This window comes from Amblyomma maculatum, chromosome 6 (genome assembly GCF_055883805.1).
Source record: "Amblyomma maculatum isolate TAMU_Amacu chromosome 6, ASM5588380v1, whole genome shotgun sequence".
In the NCBI taxonomy this organism is placed as follows: domain Eukaryota; kingdom Metazoa; phylum Arthropoda; class Arachnida; order Ixodida; family Ixodidae; genus Amblyomma; species Amblyomma maculatum.
In genome coordinates, this window is record NC_139349.1 from 1,191,371 (window position 1) to 1,213,233 (window position 21,863).

General features: G+C 48.5%; 1 protein-coding gene and 1 long non-coding RNA gene across 2 annotated transcripts in view; one reads left to right on the forward strand and one right to left on the reverse strand.

Moving 5' to 3' along the window:
- The window catches only part of LOC146184934 (uncharacterized), a 179,879-nt gene that overhangs the window by 26,855 nt on the left and 131,161 nt on the right, over positions 1–21,863 (reverse strand). The window lies entirely within an intron of this gene.
- The window catches only part of LOC146184935 (monocarboxylate transporter 13-like), an 88,839-nt gene continuing 85,677 nt past the window's right edge, over positions 18,702–21,863 (forward strand). The window contains exon 1 of the mRNA XM_084605903.1: positions 18,702–19,198. The gene's annotated coding sequence lies outside the window, so the exon portion shown is untranslated. The remainder of the gene's footprint in view (positions 19,199–21,863) is intronic.

The following is a 21,863-nucleotide window of genomic DNA, read 5'->3' on the forward strand; positions in this document are numbered from 1 at the left end:
TCTCGATGTTCACATTCCAGCTAACGACCCCACACTCCTCTCCATCCCACGCCCTATCCACTCTAACCTTCTTGTCAAACCCCTTCCCCGAAACTCCCATACACAACACCACGAGCCCCGCCGCCGAGCCCGGGCAAAGGCGCTCCACAAATATTACGGCTCCGAGACGGATGCCGTATGGGTGGACGCCGCATGCTCGGGCGGTGAGGCGGCGGCAGCCGCGGTGAACAATACCCTTCAGTCCATTGCAACTCTCCCCCTGATTTAAACTGATTTATTTATAGGAAGGGAAAGGCGTGGTAACTGTCCCACTTGTTTTCTGTGGACACCGCAACCGCGCCGTAAGGGAAGGGAGGAAGCTGGGAGTGAAAGTGGAAAGAGAGAAAGAGGAGCCGTAGTGGAGGGCTATGGAGTAATTTCGACCACCTGGGGATCTTTAACGTGCGCTGACATCGCACAGCGCACGGACGCCTCTTCGTTTCGACTCTCCCCCTCCCCTCTGTTACCTCCTCAGAAGTGGCCGAGGAGGCAGCGATCGCCCACACGGAAGCTAAGTATATACTCACAGACTCAAAAACTGCACTACTAAATTTCGCACGTGGGCGAGTTCATGTTTCTGCTTTTTCCATACTGACCTCGCCCACTGTCAACCCGCCTCGCCACGTGGAGCTTATCTGGGTGCCTGCGCACTCGGGGAACCCTGGCAACGAGGCCGCTAACAGCTTAGCCCGAGGTCTAATACGCCGGGCACGGGCGGTCCCCACGTCGGAGTTCTCCCGGGAGCGCATGCACACGTTTAAAGAGATGACACAGGCCTACCGGGTCGAGAGACAGATCTACCCCCCACCTCACTCCTCCCTCAGCAATCACCACCAAATACTATGGCGCCGCCTCCAGACGCGAACCCTCCCATCCCCTTACATTAGGTCCCGTTACCACCCACTCTTACCGACCCCTCCTGCACCCTTTGCAACCACCCCACTGCCACCCTCGCCCACATTCTATTCCAATGCCCGGCGGATCCTCCCCCGCGGGGTCTGGAGCACTTCACCACCTGGGAGGAATGGGAGACCCTGCTACGCTCTAAAAACCCGGTCCGGCAAAAGACCGCCACAGACCGAGCTGCTGACGTCATGAACCATAGGAACATGAACGTTTGAGTGTAGTGGGGCCGTGCGGGGGCCCAGGGGCCTGCGCGCCCCGAACTCCTCTGTTAAAATGAATGTTTTTTACTACTACTACTACGCTTTCGCGTCATACCCTTAAAGGAAGAGCTTAAGTGTCCCCAATAATGTAACACCTTACACTGATAGAGCATGATAGGAAAATAATTTAGCAGGCAAACGAAGCTTCCGCTGTTGCTTTAACAATTAAACTAGGGTTAACCAGAGCTAACCCACAATTAATTTTATTAATTGGTTCACAAGAAAGGAAAGGCGCAGTATCTGCCACATTTGTTCTGTGGATACCTGTACCGCGCCGTAATGAAAGGAAGGAAAGAAATAAAGGGGTGCCAGTGTGGAGGGCTCCCCTTTCTCTCTTTCCGCTTTCACATGTACGTTAAAGATCCCCACCCCGCCTGGGTGGTGCAGTGGTAAGACGCCCGACTACTGTGCCGGAGTGCCCGGGTTTGAACCCGACCTCGGCGGCTGCGTTTCGATGGAGGCGAAACGAAGAGGCATCCGTGTACTGTGCGATGTCAGCGCACGTTAAAGATCCCCAGGTGGTCAAAATTACTCCGAAACCCTCCACTGCGGCTTCTCTTTCTCTCTTTCACCATAATTCCCACCCTCCTCCCTTCCCTTACGGCTCGGTTCAGGCGTCCACAGAAACAAGTGTGACAGATACAGCGCCTTTCCTAGAGACATCCACCTAGTGCATCCCCCTCAGGGTCAGCTCATGTCTAACCTCCCGTATTCATATCTGTCGATCAATGTTTTCCACCACCACCGCCGTCGGGTTTCGACGAAGGCGAAACGCAAAGGCACTATCGCGTTTCCTGTTAATACGAAGATGGAGGATCACCCTAATTCAAGCTAAAGCCGTGTATGACATTGATGAATCATGCAAACAAATGCCTAAAAGAGGGTTTTCTTCTCAGAGTTAAGTTTGCGGGCTTCGCACAGAAGCGAGATTCCGAAGGGGCCACCAAGGTCAAGGGGCAGCTTGACGCGGGCAGATTTATGACGGTCGCGCGGGCGACCGCTTCTCGGAAGTGAGCCCAGAACACATGGCAGCGGGCGACGCCGCCGGCTCTCTCCGTACCGTGCCGCGAGGGAGGCAGAACAGTGCAGTTAGAGCGCACAGCATAAGCGCGTGGTTGTGGGTTCGGCGCTAACTGCGGTGTCTCCCGGTTCGAGTGGAGAGGGCGCGGAGGCCATAAATCCCGAAACGCGGCGTAACACAGGCCTGGGGAGAACGCGCTGTTGACATGTCTTCCCGGGAAGACACCTGTGTCCCTGGGAATCCACCGCCCGCGCGCAACCGACCAAGAGCAGGGATCGGAATGTGTTGGCCTGAGGTCTGCGTGTGTGTGTTTATATGTGTGCGTTTTCGGAAGTGTTTTCGGACGCCGTTTGTCTTTGCGACTGCTTGGCGCCTCTTGCGTGGGAGGATTTTGGAGAGGGAAAAGTTGCAGATGTATGTGTTTGTGTGCGCAACCACTCGCCGCTTAGTGCGTGCTTTGTGTGTGTTTTATTTGACATGCGTAGGAGAGGGGTATATGTGGCAGGATGATTGGCCAGCCCATTTTGAAACACTGAATGTTATTGGCCACAGAGTGACTAGTCGTTGATTGGTCAACGGACTAGACTTGAATTTTGAGCGCTAAGGAAGCGAGGTTGGACAGTTGGGCTCGGAGCAGGGTTGGGCTCGGACGTGAGTGGAGGGCAGACGGGTTGTTCGAGAGGGAGGCGCTGCAAAAATATGATCTGGAGTTTTCGCACATCAAAGGATCGCTTAACCGGTGTGCCGATGCTCTGTCTAGGCTAGAGAGTGGTATCTAGAGTGGACGGCTCAGGTCGCCGCTCATCGGGGTGTTGGAAGTTGTAACAAGCCCCGTTGGCTTGTTGAGTATGGGGAAGATTGCGGTGATTGTGCTATTCACCTAATATTGGTGGGTGAAATTACCATGGTGGACCAAGGAACGTACAGGGCAGGGTCCTGCCTGCACTTGAGCGTCGAATAAGGACTGTTAGTTTGTCTGTGTGTATCAGTATCTGGCACTCCTATGTTCTGTGTATCATGTGGTTTACACGTGTTACCTTGTATTGTTTTGCGTTTGATTATGCAGTGTTTATTGCTTGATTTGGTGTTATGTATGCCAAGCTGTGTTGCCTTGAATGGCGTTCGGTTTAGTTGCCGTTTGCGAACGTGCACGCGGAGATTGTCGTTCAGGGCGCGCGCGCCTCTGTACGGAGCGTTGCACGATTGTTTGCATAGCTGCGTTTGTTTGTTTTGTTTGGTGTACGCCACACCACAATGCCCCCCCCCCCCCCTCCTTCCCCCGTTAGGGGAGTTTTATGTTGAGCGTACAGCAAGTGTACGCGCAACATTCTCGATGGGGAGGAGTTAAGTTTGCGGGCTTCGCACAGAAGCGAGATTCCGAAGGGGCCAGCAAGGTCAAGGGGCAGCTTGACGCGGGCAGATTTATGACGGTCGCGCGGGCGACCGCTTCTCGGAAGTGAGCCCAGAACACATGGCAGCGGGCGACGCCGCCGGCTCTCTCCGTACCGTGCCGCGAGGGAGGCAGAACAGTGCAGTTAGAGCGCACAGCATAAGCGCGTGGTTGTGGGTTCGGCGCTAACTGCGGTGTCTCCCGGTTCGAGTGGAGAGGGCGCGGAGGCCATAAATCCCGAAACGCGGCGTAACACAGGCCTGGGGAGAACGCGCTGTTGACATGTCTTCCCGGGAAGACACCTGTGTCCCTGGGAATCCACCGCCCGCGCGCAACCGACCAAGAGCAGGGATCGGAATGTGTTGGCCTGAGGTCTGCGTGTGTGTGTTTATATGTGTGCGTTTTCGGAAGTGTTTTCGGACGCCGTTTGTCTTTGCGACTGCTTGGCGCCTCTTGCGTGGGAGGATTTTGGAGAGGGAAAAGTTGCAGATGTATGTGTTTGTGTGCGCAACCACTCGCCGCTTAGTGCGTGCTTTGTGTGTGTTTTATTTGACATGCGTAGGAGAGGGGTATATGTGGCAGGATGATTGGCCAGCCCATTTTGAAACACTGAATGTTATTGGCCACAGAGTGACTAGTCGTTGATTGGTCAACGGACTAGACTTGAATTTTGAGCGCTAAGGAAGCGAGGTGGAGACAGTTGGGCTCGGAGGAGAGTTCGGCTCGGACGAGAGTGGAGAGCAGACGGATTGTTCGAGAGGGAGGCTAGGCTGACGGAGGTCTCAAGGGACTCCGGCCTAAAGTGTAGCAGGAGGCCAAGGCCTGATTCTGCTAGCCTCTGACCTCAGATCGTTCACCAGTCGCAGTTAGCCCTCTACGTTTGATGTCGCATCCGACGACATTAGTGTAAATACGCCAATTGTAGAAAGTGTAAATAAACGTGTACAGTCCGAGAAGAGAAGTCGTCATCTCCGCACCGCAATGTGTCACTGAGCCACGGACGCAGCGGTGGTCACCAACACCACTCGGTACGAGCGAAGGCAGCAGAAGAAACAGCAAGAACACCTGCTGTACGGGAAGACCATCATTCCCCAAGCCTTGGCACCCTCTGAAAATAACTCTCAGCCTAGGTTCAAGCCGTACTTAAACTTTCATCATTTTCTTTTTTTTTAAACACGCAGTGTCGGAACACTGTATCACCCGTCATTTGATCTATAAACGTTGGTATCACCATCGAAGTCGGGGAATCCTTTTCGTGCATCGGAGACACGCGACCTAATGTTGGAAGAATCCTTGTCAGAAGAGCAAATAAGCCTACAGAAGCCAGTGGAGTTCTGAAATAGGGGTCCGGACTATTGATATATGCTTAACAGGAGGCCAGGTCAGCAACGAAAAAATACAGTTTATTTATTTACTCCTGACACGTTTATGCGAAGTTGTGCGTTCCGCATAAACATTCCAATTTAACTGAAAATCTGTTCTCCATAGTCATTACAAAGTGGTTTGGCACTTTGGACCACTGTAGTGCGATAAAGAGAAAGCCTTTGTTTGAAACTTCCTGGTTTTACTACGTCTGCTTCAGTAGGCTGCGTGGTGCGGCGTTCGGGGAAGCGCCAAATGAAAGGTGCCGCACGGACGCCTGGATCGGTATGACGCGATAGCCACCAGTCAACATATAAAGCCCCGCTTTAACTGAGCTGTATATGAACGTGTCTGCGTTGCCTAGGTATAACAAGAATGCAAGGGCTTTTGGCAGGCTGATTGTGATATCACATATGAAAGGGGAGGCCCGAGTTGGCAGTGCCTGCCAAACGTAATGTCAGAAAGCCCTACATCCAGTTAGTCATCGGCTATGTCAGGTGCCAGCTACCGCCTCCCATGCAACGAAAGCGTAATAGGGTGGCCCACCTTGACCTATAGTGGCCGTCATCGGGGGTGGCATCACGTAATCTAGGGTGGCCGTAACCTGTGACACACTTCTGCGAACGACACTATGAGTCATTAAAGGCTTTCGCGTTGGCTTCATTTATATTCGTAAAACCACTAACTGGGACTCGCGCGGAACCGAGGTGTAGCTGCACATCTCGGAGCAGACTTTTCAGTATGATGTGTTTCGCCAATTTCGCGTGTTTATAATTTCGATGGTTAAAATAACGTACTCGGGGAAAACGTCTCTCCCCACTGCAGCCGCACCCTGACTTAATGTAAGGAATCGCTGGCACCCATTTATAAATGCAGAGAGCAGGTCACTGTTGGCCCATCTATGTTGTGAGGTAACGATAAGTACGAAGCGCAGTTGGAATCGGCAGATGGGTAAACTACGTATGTCGAGGTATTAATCACTGCTGGTGTGTTTGGACATGCCTGCCGTGTGTACGTTGATTGTGGCAACATGTATATTTTGTCACGTTTGTAGGTGCTGCTTGATCTTCGCTGAGGTGATAAAGTTCGAAAGAATGGTAGCGTTCGATGTACGGTGAAATGGAGAATTCGTCCGGCGCTGGACTTATTCGACTGATGGTTGCTGCTGCTGATGATGATGACTGCTACTACGACGGAAATAATGGACTGGGCAGGCACATTTCTTTCTCACGAGCGCAGAAACTTGAACGCGCGGGAAAATAAAACGGCATTGCGAGAGCAAGAGGGGCGAGCTCGCAACTGTGCCTCCTGTTATCTGACTTCCGTTGTTTTCCCGTTGCAGTTGCAAGGTGAAAACACTCGTCGCGTAGGCACGGCGGTGGTGGTGGCATCGCCACTACCGAGCTTTCAGGAGGATGACGTGCAGTGTGCGGGCGACTACGCATGTATGTAAGCGCAGGAAAGCTCGCGGGGAGACAAGATTAGGGCTGCTGTTTACTCTTAGCGCGGCTGCGATAAGCAGCGGGAGGACGAGATTTTTTTTTTTAACAGGAGCGGACGAGGGTATGCAGTGCACTGCTCGCACCTTCGCACCTGTCCGCGGTGAACGAGATAATGGCGAAGGAGACGGCGGAGGGAATAAAGGCTCACTGCAGCGGAACCAATGGCTGACGTGATTGCGTGCTCGTGCCTCTGTCCTTTAACAAAGGAGAAAAAGAAAACACAACTTGAGCGGTCTCCGTGAAACAGCGTCTCTCTTAGCCATATTGCATGCGTTCTTGGATGATCCTTTCGCCGATGCCATATTTTAACTTTAAAAAGCCTTGGAGAAGCATACGTAACCTCAAGAGTTGATGAATGAACGCTGCCGCGCAAAGTTATGCATTGTTGATAACAGATTTGATTATTTCATTAGTAGTTCTGACTAGTTGTGCACATTATTTCAGCTAAACATCAGAGGTAAGTAGCTGTGATACCTTGAGTTGCTAAGTAGTATCTAAGTAGTAGAACTACATAGGTCTGCTTAGTTGTGGTTTTGTAGCATAAATTTTAACTAATGGTTGCTGTCATATGATGTGCCGTTGCTGTCTAGGATATCAGGAAGTCGCACAAGATTTCTAAACTGTAAAAAGAAGAAAACACTTCTAAGTGGTGTAGCCATAGCACGCCCGACGTGCGACCAATAGGGCACCGGTTGGTCTCAGCTTGGCCACTTATTTCATTTTCAGCTGAAGTGGCCAACTGCCACCTGTCAGACTATTTACCATTTATTCGTCCTCTCGAGCTGAAAAAAAAAAAAAAAAAAAAAGGAGAGGGAGCCCGGACCAGCAAAAGCTTTGCCAGGCTTAAACCAATTAAAAATAAATAAAAGGGAGCAGTAGCTCAAAATAAAAAAAATCTTTTTTTTAAAGCGAAAAAAGGTATTAAAGAAACAAAAACAAAACGAGGTCCATGTTGCAAGGTGGTCCACGCTGGCTTAAGAAGAATAAAAATAAAAAAAAACAGAAGGTAGCATCCAGACCTGCAAATGAAACAAAAACAGGAACCAGAACCAGAAAAGAAGGGAACAGCAGCAAAAAAAAAAAAAAAAGCTGTCATACAAAATCAAAAATAACGTACGGAGAGAGAGGCAGACGTACAAAACCCAAAACATAAGAAAAAAGGGAGACTGAGGTAGAATAGTAAACAGGCTATGAAATTTCTTATTGGTCTAGAGGTTGTTGACGTCACAACGTTTCGTGACCTAACCAAGATGGGGCCGGCCAACACCACCTAGACTAAGAGAAGGCCTGCACAAGTCCCCCTTTCCACTAATCCTACGTCACGACAGTGAGATCTGGCGATAGATGTGCGGCGCCGATCGCAAGCGTAGCAAAGCAAGGCGATCTGGAACAACTCGGCCTGAGTGTGCGTGTTTTCAGCCTGTGTTAGCTGTGTTCCTAATCCGTACTGCATAGGCGCTTGCGAGCGAGGTATCTACAATATCAGGGTGTTGTTGTGCGCTAAACTGTCGCTCAAACTATGCCAATGGATCCAAAGCACAAGTGTACCAGTTTCCGTCGGACTCTGCTCAAAATGCAGCGTGGACAAAGGCTATGCCATGGAAAACTTTTATTGCGAAAGCAATACTAGTTTCCCTTTCAAGCCTTTGCGGTGCGACGGCGGTGCACATGAAATGATCTTTCGCATGACCTCTGTGTGACGTCACGCCTCAAAGCTGGGCGACCAACTCGCGCCGTCCGTGAGAGACGGCGGTGCGCATGAACGGCGGCCTAACTCCCGCTCTCTCCGCCAGGAGCGCCACAGGTGTTATGACGTCACGCCTCAAAGCTGGGCGACCAACTCGCGCCGTCCGTGAGAGACGGTGGTGCGCATGAACCGCGGCCTAATTCCCGCTCTCTCCGCCAGGAGCGCCACAGGTGTTGTGACGTTATACAGCTGTATGACAGTAGCATTGATAATGGCGGTACATTTAGTTAATAATAATGACGAGAGCAAACTTAATGCACCGTATGCAGCCCCAAAACTCCAGCTTTCGCATTTTTGCAGTGTAGATTCCACAGTGTTCTCAATTTTATTACCGATGAACTGCACTGCGGTAAGAAACCATTCTTGTTTGCTTTCTAATACTCGTGCTGCTATTCACCACTATTTGATTTAGCACAGTGCATTAAAGCGTAGGCGTGCCCATATCGAACACACAATTTGGACAGCACAGCTACTAATAATCAAGTAGCATTCGCCCTGTTTTGAGTGCGGAACAAAATTGTTTTGCAACCTAAATTATTTTCTTATGGAAACACTTTTACTTCGCTAGTTGCCACGTGATCGTAGTTGCCGTAGTAAATGACTGGTTTAAAGCTGAGTTAGCTGCTCGCTGCGTTAATATGCTCATGGCAATCGCTGCTCCCAGCTTAAGCAGCTATTTTTATATTTACCTTACAGCTCTGTGACCAGCACTTCCGTGAAAGCGACCTCGTATTCACGACAAGCTACACCGAGTGTCGTCAAGGTGACCGTTCTGAGTGATATCTCTGCCTACCATTCTTAGCTTTATCTATCCATCTAACAATAAATGTGCTCTCAGATGAATTTTGTGCCTGCCTTAATGTTTATTCAAATAACTCTGAATGAAGGTGAAAATTTCCTCGCAACTTCATTTCTACCGTTGAAATAAATGCCAGGTGGATTGTGTCAAACTTCTCATATACTTCAAAAGACTGGCAATATTAGATAACACAGGTAACACAAGTACCCTCTTCATCGCTAGCACTAAAAATTTCAAGAGGTAGCTCCAGAGCAGCGCCGAATAAAAAAAAAATGCAACCGTGTATGGTGAAGCCCACTTTCAGTATGATCTCACTAAGATGACGTCAAATAAGCTTGCACAGGCCTCGTAGTAGTCTAGGTGCTGTGTGGCTGGCCAGCTGGCAGCACAAGCTCATGACACCACGTGACCTCTGGCGGCCACTCAAAGAATTCATGACACACACACACACACACACACACACACACACACACACACACACACACACACACACACACACACACACACACACACACACACACACACACACACACACACACACACACACACACACACATACATACATACATACATACATACATACATACATACATACATACATACATACATACATACATACATACATACATACATACATACATACATACATACATACATACATACATACATACATACATACATACATACACATACACACACACACACACCATCGGCGTTTACTTGGAATGTGAAAGCTAATGCTGCCGTCTTGGAACGCTTCATGGACACGATATGAGCCGCGTGGTCTCATAGCCGCAGCCCTTCTATTCGTTTGTATAAAAACAAATTTCTTCGTCAATGTATTTTGTAAGACGTGTGTCTGGCCTCATTAGAAATGGCGTTTCTTTCCTATTCGAGTAGGAAATGTAATACTGGTTCTTATGGTTTCTACTGTTAATTTTGTAATCCGTATTGCTTTTTCAGGACCACCCCATATAGGGCACAATTCATACATAATCGATGGTTTTGCGTACGTTGACAATCTCCAATGTTGACACGCTAGAACACATCTCACCGTCCAGAATACAGTTTGAGAACTAAGCTTTCGGTTTTAGCGTGCTCAATTTTTTTTCAACAGTTGGTGACGCATAAAATATTTTTGTCTAGAGCGTGTGTGTGTGTGTGTGGGGGGGGGGGGGGGGGGGCAACTGGGCATAGCGTACTGTTCTAGTTCACTGTACGACTGAGGTACAGAAAATGCCACCGAGCTCGCGTCAGATCATGCAAAGGTACCGACGTCAAGCGCATGATCCGCCGCTTCTGTTGCGTTTTTTGCCTAAATCAAACTAGCAGCGAACTGTCGGAAAACGACATTGGAATCTCTGATTTCAGCTTAGCGTATCGAGTTTTTGACGAGGCGGAAACCTGGTGTGCACATGCATGAGCTAAGTCGCAGAAGCGGAAATCAAAACCGAATCAAAGAAACTACTAAATGCCATGAAATGTTTCTTCTCCTTTTTTATTTTTCTCAACTCAAATTATGCAAGCACTTTGTAAAAAAAAAAATGCTTGGGCACGGAGTTTGCAAAACCAACACACGCTCGTGGCTACGGGTCATTGAAAGAAGTGACTCCATTGTCAAACGTTGATACTCATGGGCCTCAAGATCTACGTAGTATTGTGAACGTTGTGACCAAGGTTTCGGCCGAGGTTTGCGCAGATTCTGCAGCAGAAAACAGAAACCGACCTAGCGGACACCGACTACGGCGGCGTATGCTCCTGCTCCTGAATGCTCCTGCTCCGTCGTCTCGGCTCCTCATGTTTCCACTGCGTTGAAGCCTAGGACCCCGAACCCCAATCACATCAGCGGGCATTGCGAAGATTCCTGGGATGAAGCTATGTTGGATGGTGTAAAGCAATCACGTTGCCGGTACTCCTGCAAGTTGCACACTTGAACGGTGCAAGTCAGTTGCCACGAGGAGATATGGTGGCTTCTTGAGAACATCAATCAAGTACGAACCACCAGAGCTTACAAAACGCAAAACCTAAACTGTGCTATGAACCGAAAAACGAGATCAAAACGGATGTTTTAGCAATTTAGCAAAGTTGTGAAAACGGCACGCCTTCACAATAGACTTCACCACGTATATATTCCGTGGCGACAAGCAAAGCGATGGCACAACATGGTGACAGGATGAACGAAGATTTATTGGCTTGCCTAGCGCGAGGGCTCTTCTTCGCAACTCTTCCCGGGGCCACCGAGCGATCGTCCCGATCGGTTCATTGAAGTTGGTGCTGACGTGACGGTGAGAACGTTCAAGAAGAGATAGAAGAGAATGATGAGCTTACCACCATCATGACGGTGACCTTGATGATGATTGGGTAATCCCCGCCTCCCCTTGAGCTCTTCAGCCATTCGCCACCAAAGCATTCATGAGACCGATGGCACGAGGTCGCGTCGGGCGGCTGGGCGGGGTGGGGTTTCCGTGTTCAGGTCGTTCGGTTCTTCAGGTCCGTCGGGTCTTTGATCTGGTCTCTGCTCAGTTCGTGTGTGTGCCTTGTCTTCAGATCTGGGCTGGGGGCTGGGCGGTGGTAGTTGCGGCTGGTCGGGTCTGGGCAGGAAGGGCTGGGGCGAAGCTTCGCGGTGGTATCCCAGGGCTCTCGGTCGATGGTCTCGGCTTACAGATGGCGTCAATGCTCCAAGGCGAGGATGGGTATGACGTACGCCGCACCTCCAAACAAAATGTTACGTGGTGACAAGCAAAGAGACGGCACAACATGGTTACAGGATGAACGATAATTTAATGGCTGGCCTAGCGCGAGGACTCCTTACGCGCCTCTGCCGATCTTCTTCGCAACAGTATTTTGTTCCTGGGGTGTTGGTTTCACTGCATTTTATTCGTGTAGTTAGGAGAATGGGCACGTCAGAGTCGTGTCAAGCGCCGCGAGAACAAGTTGTGGGCCACCGATATCGAATAACAGACAAAGAAAAAAACAGGCAGCTGTGCCAAATGAACACATTTAAATAAAGACAACGCAGTTAATTTTTCTTATATTCTTCCTTATATTTATTGCGGTGTTTTATTTTGATATTTATGCTTTTCTTTACTTGTTCTGTTTAAGCTCCCAAAGATTTTTTTTTTCATGTTTTGATAACGATTAATTGCAGTATTATTTACGAGCATAAAATAACATTTAAATAGATACATTTTGATATATGCTATTCCTGGGTTGCCTAAACATTCGATTTATTGAAAAACAAATATCTAAGATCCCTCAGAAATCTCACGTTCTTTCTGTGGTTCTGGAAGAGTTACAGTGGACCAAGAAGTCATATTTAATCTCAATGCAATAAATTAAAGCTGCTTAAAAATAAAGAAAAACGCGGCCCCTAAGACGTCTTCATAGAGAGATTTAACATACCCGAGACGTACTCGCGTAGAAGCATACCAGCATTCCTGACGCCTCCTGCACATGCGCAGCGGTGACGCCTTGCCACACCCATGTCACTACGCCAATACGCGTGAGGAGGAGGCTTGCGGTAAGCCGGTATACGTCTGCGCTGGTACCGCCTTGCTAAGTCGCTCTAATGCATGCTCCATTTGCTTGCAGGAACTAGAGTTTTGAATCTTGAAACTGTACACAGTTTTATTAGTGGTTTAGCACATTTTTTTCTACAAAAAAATCTTTATTTGGACGTTTATCTACCTCATTTTTATTACTTCAACAGGTACTTTGACGCGTGAGTGCTTCTAGAAGGTAGAGGTTCCCTTCCCTTCCTCTCACACACACACACTCACACATACGAACGGACGCGCACACGCACGCATACGCACATACAGAGACATGAAGGCGGTACGGGAGATCTTTTGAATAATTGGTGCAGGTTGGTGGCGGTGGCAGGAGCCTCTGCATCGTGATGGTGGGTGTAGGTTGGTGGGTTGATGTTTGGTGGAGGCTGATATATGAATGAGAAGCATTTTTACCGGCTGGTGCCCGGATGTACACTTATCGCAAGGAGGGTTTCACTAGCGTGAGGTTCTCGTTCCTCTGTTTCTCTACCTTCTTTCATTATAACTCGATTTGAGAAGGTCTCCTTGAGGCAGCTTCGAGCAGAAAAAGTTGGCCTCGGCAGTTCAGCACCAGTGGTGTGGCTAGACTCCACCAACTCCTAACATGTGCTCCCACTGCGTGCCACTTGGCTGTGATGCCACTGTGCAGGAGATCTGTGCACATGCTTAGGAGCATCAATGGTAGGGCACCCGAGTTTTTCAAGAGGCCGAATGTCAGAAAACAGTCCTCACACTTCCGCTTATAGCTGATGCACAATCACCACATTACTAGCCTATGTCTATAATTACATGAAATAGTACTACATGGTTGCTTGTAAGATGTTCAACGCCCCTTACAGTCAAATTTATTTGCCTTGTAGCGAACTGTACGATACAAATTACAGGTTCTCTCAGATGTCTCCCAAGAGGAGAATGGCGAAAGCCTACCCTTCCTCTCCCATCATTTTCCTCTCATCGTTTGCCTTTCATCGGCGTTCGTTGCAGGGCTATATATAATTAGAATTGGTTTACAGGAAAGGAAAGGTGCTTATCTTTCACATTTTCTCCGGCAAGTGTGAGTTTGGAAGGTAACCATCGCTCCTGTCACGTGGCGTTCCTTGGCGCGCGTTCAAGTGTGGGATTGCAGATGAAAGAAACGCTAGAGGAGAACGCATCTCACGGAATCTCGTGGAGTATGACAGATCTCGCGCACGGAATTTCATTCCATGAGCCTAGAAAGGCTTTCGCCTTAAATAAGGGAAGCGAAATGCGTGTATCATATGTGCTTGTGAAATACATGCTTGCACGGCAGGTGTTCTTAATTCTTTCGGAATGAAAGTACATGAACGCGTCAAGTGCATACCGGACACATTTCATCTTGGTGCTTGAACCCAGCAGTGATCCCTTTCTCCGCACTCTTGCAAGGAATGTAGTGAAGCCCAACCATTGGGCTGCGTACAGATAACATATGCGCAGGAATTGGGCAGACAAGTTGTATAGGAAAAATGAACCGCGTCTTTAAATAGGACGTAAGACCGAGATGTCGACAGCAATAGTTAGTGATCTCATGTTCTGCCTGAAGTCGGGGTACTTTTCTCTTGTGCGACATTTCGAACCAATCTGCCCAGAATTTGTCCTCTTCGTCAGATACCAACATTATTTAACATAAGCCTAAATTTCGGCAGATAAAGCTGTGGAATTTGATGCGCACAGCCATGTGACAGAGGTGCTCGCGATAAGCTCTATCTCGTTATTCTTCTGCAAGCGCACATCTATGCAAACACTTCTAACTACCACTGAAAAACTAGCCCAGGCCTGCATTTCCTTTTCACTACCGTTGTGGGTATATATTTTTTTACATGCAAGCAAACACTATTCCATATGCTTAATCAATGTGCTCTCAGACGTAATGACTTTGCCATTGCCAGGCTATTTTCAGTAGGAATGCTTTTTAATAGGTTCACTCTACGAAATCACTTACGATCTACGGCGTCTCACTGACTTCCATAAAGCTATGTTCACTGCACATGCTCTGTCTCTGCCACCAAAGCGGAACTTTGCTTTGGTGCTAATACATTGAGTTTGCGGCGATAAATACCGACATCACTCGAGCATAAATAGCCCCAGGTGCTTAGTAATATAAAAATACATCCAAGGGCGCACATAGCCTTCCACGCGCGTAGAATGCATAAGCATCCCAAATTTTTGGGGGCGGCCTACCTTTATTTCAAAACTACCACTGAGTTGGTTACAGTAAAAGTAAGTTAGGCATCAAATTTGGTCAAATTCTCACGAGGCCAAATTTTGAGGGTCCAAGGGGCCAATTTTCGAAGTGCAGACATACGCTTTTTGTAAACACTTTCTGCGGACCCGTTCTGAGGATGCTGTTTTGCACCAGAAGAATGACGCTCACGCATTAAAGGTTTGACTACAAAGGTTGTGGTTGAGTACTATGAGACGACTATTTATTACTCCAATGTTGCTCAAATGAGGGTCCGCGGACCCGCGAAATCCACAACAGCAAAAATAAAAAAGGAAGAAATGAAGGTCGCATGATACCTGTGGTCTAGCTATAGACACAGTTCTGCGGGGTTAAAATCACGGAGGTTCAAAGCCGACGTTAGTTTCTCAAAGCGAAAGAAACGCGAGTGGAGTACGGGAACGAGAGAGAGAGAGAGAGATAACCTACGGCGCTTTTTCATGCCAGCATCGGTGAAATTCGAGCTCTGGCTGCACTGCTGTACGAGAGTGCAATGCACAGCTTCACTGGCGTCCAACATGCGAGAGCGCGATGTTGGGAGGAGTCGAATCCACTCTAGTGGCATGCTGGCACCGACGCGTCACCTCTCCTCCACGTCCTCTGCAGGCCATGGCACGCTGGCTTATCAAGTGAGCTTCTTTAGAGGCCAGTGTAGCATTGATTCACCACCACCACCGCCATCATCATCATCAGCAGCAGCATCATCAGCCATATTATACCCGCTGCAGGGTCTCTCCCATATTGATCCAACTAACGCGGTCCTGTGCTAGCGGCGCATGCACTTGACATCTGCGAACTTTTTAACCTCATCCACCTTCCTATTTAACCTTCTGGCGCCTCCTGCTAGGCTTTCCTTCCCTTGGAATCCAATTTGTCACCCTTCGCGACCTTCGCCTATCCTCTCTTCGCATTTCATGCTCTGCACAAGCCATTTCCTTTTCTTGATTTGCACTAGAGCGTCATCACCCAAATTATTTCTCTGACCACGCTTCCGATCTGTTAACGTTACATCTGCCCTTCTCCGTTCCATACCTCTCTGCGTTGTTATCAGCTTAAGTAGAACCTATTTCGTTAGCCTCCACTTTTCAGCCCCATTGAGGCAATATGCAACTATTGTATACTCTCCTCTTGAGCGATGCCGGTAAGCTGCTAGTCATATTCTGCGAGTATTTGCCAGATGAGCTCCATCCTAATCTTGTTCTCTCTGTTATTTTACTTTCAGGGTCCGTGTCTGCGGTTAGTATACCTGTCCTAAGTATACATACTCGGCTACCACTTCCAGCGTTTCGCTACATATTGTAATCTGCTATTCCTTCCCTAGGCTAACTTAGTCTTCTGCATGATGATTTTTAAGTCCACCTTTCTCTATTCCCGTCTAGGTCATCAATCATTCTTTGCAATTCATCTCCTGAGTTACTTAGCAAGACACTTAGCTTAGCAAGTTATTTAACCTTGATTACTCAATTCCAATTCCACGACCTGCTCCCAGAGCTACGGCAGCAGTCTGGACAAGGTATGGCGACGGCGCATGCAGAACTAGTATGGGTTACCGAGCCATCCGTATAGACGTGAGTACGAATGTTTCGAAATGCTGATACGATGGCTGAGGCTTAGTTCGGCTAAGCCTGGTTGTGTAAGCGAAAGCTTTGTTATGCCTGGTTATGCTGTGTTCCTAAGTCAGGTTAGACTCAAATAGACAACCACATGTTTTGCCTCGTTTATACCCAGTTTGGCTAAATACATAGCATGATTGGCAACTCCAACAGGATGATCAGACTCGGCCCATAGTCTGCGAGACCATCCTGACGGTGTAGACGGTTCCGAGAAATTGCGAGGCAGCAGTGTGTATGCACGCTGCTATATACTGTTTTATGTAAGCTATGGATCATAAGATTCAGCCCGGCGTGTACGATACACAGTCGAAGCACTGGTTTCGAGACGTGGCTCCTCCTGCCTGTCTGCGAACGGCAAGCAAAATCATTGCGCTTTTATTTAGCCGAGCAGCGAAACACGTGGCTCCGCGTAGATGCGAGCCGAACGAGCGCCGCCGGCTCAGCGCGCCACAACTGCGGAGGTGAGCCACGTGGTACGTCAGGTGGTTGACACACCTCCACTCCTTCACTTCAAGGTCAAATTCATCGCCCCGATGACATTGGCTCGACGAGGCTAGCAAACCTTCTGCTTGCAAGCTAAGTAGTTGAAAAGTAAATGATCACAAACTTATGAACCAGCTTATTAGTTACGATTAATCACATGTCTTCATGTGTCCGCCAAAACTGGCACTACTGCGCCGCATTAGCTTTCTTCATAGTCGGAAGAAGCCTTTTTAAGCATTAGTGGTGGCCGCCCGTGAAACGTGTATAATAATCTACTCTATATTACAATGGAGTAAAATTAAAGCTGCCATGCTGTGTCCTCCTTCGTGGCGCATTTGCCACGTGACCTTCTTTGTCCCGCCCGCGCTGCAGTGTTCGCCAATGCTCGCTGCTCCAGTGCTCTGTCTTTACAGAATGCCCATTCCACAGTTTACATGATACATGCAGCTCCCAGGGGTACTCTGACAGTATATGTAACAGCGGTAGATGCACATTTGTGCAAATATATTACTCAAACGAAGCAATAGCCGACAGGCCGCTGTAAACCTAATCGCGCCTATTCGTAAACACCACTACAGCGACCATCCGCACCGGGGTATTCACGGAGCATATAAAGCGCCTTCAAGACGAGCGAAATGATATCCAGCTTATACTACCTCTTTCTCTTTTACCCACACTGCTCACTCACACACTTTCTGCGGAAGGAAGAAATTGACTTTTGACAGTAAATGCTACGGTGTGGGAACTTTGCCAGTGTGAAGGTGCCGCCACACAGACGAGTTCGCGTGAATAATCAAACACAAGCCACCAACTTCGAAATTCTATTGCATCGCATTGGAACTGCCGGAAACTCTGGTAGCTATTCAGAGACTTGCGCCGATTATTTGAAAGGAAGGCGCCTGAAAATGTTGTCGGAACTGTTACGAACGGAGAACCAAAAAGAAAGCAAAAAAGAAGAGGAACGCGAAGCGCCATGCTTGTCGGCTCGCTCATACGCAGATAAGGATCGTATTAAAAAAAAAAAAAATCTCCTGGGTAGGTGCGGACGTGGTTTGCTCTAACCAAGGATAATAGATATCGCTAGGAGAGGCTTTTGGTATGCGCAGTGAATGTAACCGATCATGATGAGCTGATGATGCTGATGACGAGGGGGATGTAGAGGTGGGACATGGAGACACTAGATGACTGAGATGCCGCATCCTTTTTGAGCCCGAAATATTTGAGACCAAGGTTTCTTTTCCCGTTTTGTTCCTAGCAAAATGCCAAACTTGCTAAAGCTCCATATTAACAGAATGTTGTGTACACTTCCAAAGCATGCGGGTAACTTATATGCAGACCTGCTTGCATAAGTCCAAGGTGAGCTCTGCCTCTTCCTTTTTCCTAGAATTACCGCGTATGCTAAAACCATGGGACCCTCAACAAAGACAGCAACGCCGTGCACGCTATTCTACCGGATATCCAAGGTCCGCACCATTTTATTTCGCAGATCGCCCAACTACCTGCAACGCCCTGTAGTCGTGCAGTCTGCGGAAACTACGATAATGAGGTGACAACTTCCGTAGGTGGGCAGTTTTGAGGCTCTCCCGAGCCAACCACATTGGTCTGGTACCCTCCGGCTCACACTGGTATGTAACTTCCGGCGCATATACACCGAATGTTGCACACCATGTACTCCATAAAAAAGCCCACGCGAATCTCCGCGCTTCTTGCCGGAGACGGCGTTTGTGGACGCTTCTCGGCGCAGTGTGTTAGGCAGCTGCTGATTCTGCTTTGAGAGTCGCGCGAGGAGAGTCGCGCGAATCCGGCGCGTCTCGTGCCTGGCGCAGCGTCTTCACGCGACCGCCGCCGCCTGGCGCACGTGACGACAGCTTGCGTCGACGGCCGCGACACGGCGCGTGCGACGAACACCGCTTCCAGGCTCCGGCGCCGTCCTAGCCCGCCTGGACACGCACCGCCATACCCCGGCGAGCTACGCGCCAAGACCTGGCCTCACTGCCTTGCTGTGCAGCCGCCGGACCGAGCGACAGCGCTAGAGTCCCGCGCACATACTTCTCTTCCGGCAGGAATCCGTCCTTCAGCCACCGTTTCGTGCGCGAATCTTGTTGCTTTTATTTGTTTCTTTTATACTTTTCCCGACGCCTCGTGGGACCCACGCGCACTTTACGGTCATCGGCTGTTTGGTAGGATTTCCACACCGCTTCTCCAGTGAGGACCCGTGCTCTCGGAAATCTTCCACGGAGCTGCCCGGAGTCAGTGCTGTGGGCGAAAGGGCTTATCGGCATCAAGGTGAGCACTGCTGCGCTTCGTCGAGTGGCTGCGCACATGCAAACAGCAGCACTGGTTGCCACGCGGTTCTCTTCTTCCCCGAGTGTGCCTTGACAGCGGTCTAGTTGATGGCAGTTGAGGCCGCGCCAAGGTAGAAGGCGACAGCTAGCTGTGCCTCGGGTGCGAATAGCGCGCTTTCTACGCTAGTGAGTGGGCGAGTTTTTGTTTTTCGTTTCGAGTTCTGCCTTTCGAGGAGCCATTGAGAAAGAACGTGGAGAGCCGCAGCTTATTCTTTGTGGTTGTGTAATGCCTTGGTGGTCAACAACAGAGAGCTCAGCTCGCATAGTGCTCCTGTAAGCGTGCTTTTCTATCTACACGAGTAACGTGCGGTGAAGATTCGTTGCAAGCACACTTTTTGCTCACGGTTCTCGTTCGTCAGCGGGCAGCTGACAGCGGAGCAGAATATAAAACCTTGAAAGTGTGATTTTGATTGCAGGAAAGGCTACCTGACGCATTAACGCTGGCGAGAAATAAACGCGATGAAGTCACGTACTTTGTTACTGTGGTCGAATGTCTCGCAATTGTGATTTGTTTATAACTGCATTATTCCGCGCCAGAACAAGAAGAGGCAGTATGATATGCCTGGTGCGGAGATTTCGTTTCTTTGTTGTCTGTTGTATTTATTTAACGCGCACGGAAATCCCATGAACAGCTTTGCACAAACTTGTGAAATGAAAGAAAGAAAGAAAGAAAGAAAGAAAGAAAGAAAGAAAGAAAGAAAGAAAGAAAGAAAGAAAGAAAGAAAGAAAGAAAGAAAGAAAGAAAGAAAGAAAGGAAGAAAGAAAAAAAGAAAGAAAGAAAGAAAGAAAGAAAGAAAGAAAGAAAGAAAGAAAGAAAGAAAGAAAGAAAGAAAGAAAGAAAGAAAGAAAGAAAGAAAGAAAGAAAGAAAGAAAGAAAGAACTGCAGTCATCAAGCCAGCATGCAAACTAATTATCATTTCTTCCCTTAACTACAATTTTCCAAAGTATCAGCAGCTGCGTTTCTCAGAGCGAATTTTTAACCGCGGCCAGACATACAGCTGCATATTGTAAGGTCGCTGGGTTTGCTTATTTAATAAATGTTTGAGCAAGCGATGTATTTTGTTAATGTCAGCATTTGCTAAGGCTGTAAACTGCGAACTTCCAAATGTTCTTCAAGGCAACCTTGCTTTTCAGCTAGATTAGTCAGAAAATCATAAGCTAGTCAGAAATAAGTTATAAATTCTCACCGCAACTGCAAAAGTAAACATTCTAGTAGCAGTTGCAATGACCCATAGATTTATTTAGTGTGATGTGAGGTTTTTCCACACGAAATATTCGTGCATAGCTTTGCGGCTCAATGGTGCACCAAAGCGCTATGAAGATGTAAAGCGCTATAACAATGGATTAATTTGAGATGGGAAAAAAAGATACATACTGTTACTGCTCATTCCTACACTTACCCAAACGGCACAATGATTTAGCACCTCCACCAGGGTGGCGCGCGCAGTGGTTAAGGCGATCGACTACTGTGCCCAAAGATGCGCGATCGAATCCCAGCCTCGGCGGCCGCTTTTCGATCGAGGCAAAAAGAAGGCACCCGTGTGCTATGCGATGTCAGTGCAAGTTAAAAAAAACCAGGTGGTCGAAATTTCTGGAGTCCTCCACTACGGCGTCTCGCATAGACTGTGTCGCTTTGGGACGTTACACTCACCAAACCAAACCAGACAATTTTGTTAGCGGGTTGTTGTTTTGTCAGGCACTCCGGAAAAACGCGCTTGTCTTCCAGCGTGTCTTCAAATTCTCGAGGAAAATACATGGCCTGTTAATATTCTCCTCGCATTTTTTGCTCAGCCCTTCTTACTGTTCTCAACAATGGAGTGCAAGTTGCAGGATTTACCTATATGCTAGCATGGACTCGCAGATTCCTTTTGCGACAAGGTTTGTTTTTAGCATCAATAGCTCAGCTCTGGGTGCAAGATACGGTGCCGAGAGCTATGCAAGCGCAAGCTTTGAGCGCGACTGGAGGTAATTCCGGCAGCAGAATGCCTTGTGCGGGCTTTGTTGGGTCCTAAAGATATGCTTTCTTGATCCATAAAGATAAGACCGCGTTAATGGATGAGGAGCCTCTGCAACGGGATTGCGCCGACCAACGTGCAATGTCTCACCCTACGTCAGTGTCTCAAAATTATAGCCAAGGTAGCCAAAAGCACGTATATATATATAAATAGCGTACACGTATTACACCTTCAAGGCGCTCATAGCATTAACAGCGGAGGAGAGAAATGGAGTCCTTCCGTGTGAATGTACAGGAGGTGTCATGGTGTGAATGGCGTGTGCCCGTGCTGACAGTCAGTGTCAGGTACGCTTGCGGCGTTCTTTCAAGACACACGTTTCGTCAGTGGCGACAACTCAATTGAATGCGTTGCAGTGCCAGAAGAAGTTTGACAAACGGGCAGGCTTTGTCACCTGTGCATCGGACACGGAGCCTTCTCAGTGTGATGCAGGTGAAGTTTATATTTCATTGGAAGCCCTGAAGGGCATATAGTAAAATCAGTATATATGATAGGCAGCTTGCCGAGTTTCAGGGCCTCGTTGTCCCACACATGTGCCCGCGACACACGTTAAGGGCAAAGCGAAGGTTGCCTTCGGAATTAATGCTGTCAGTG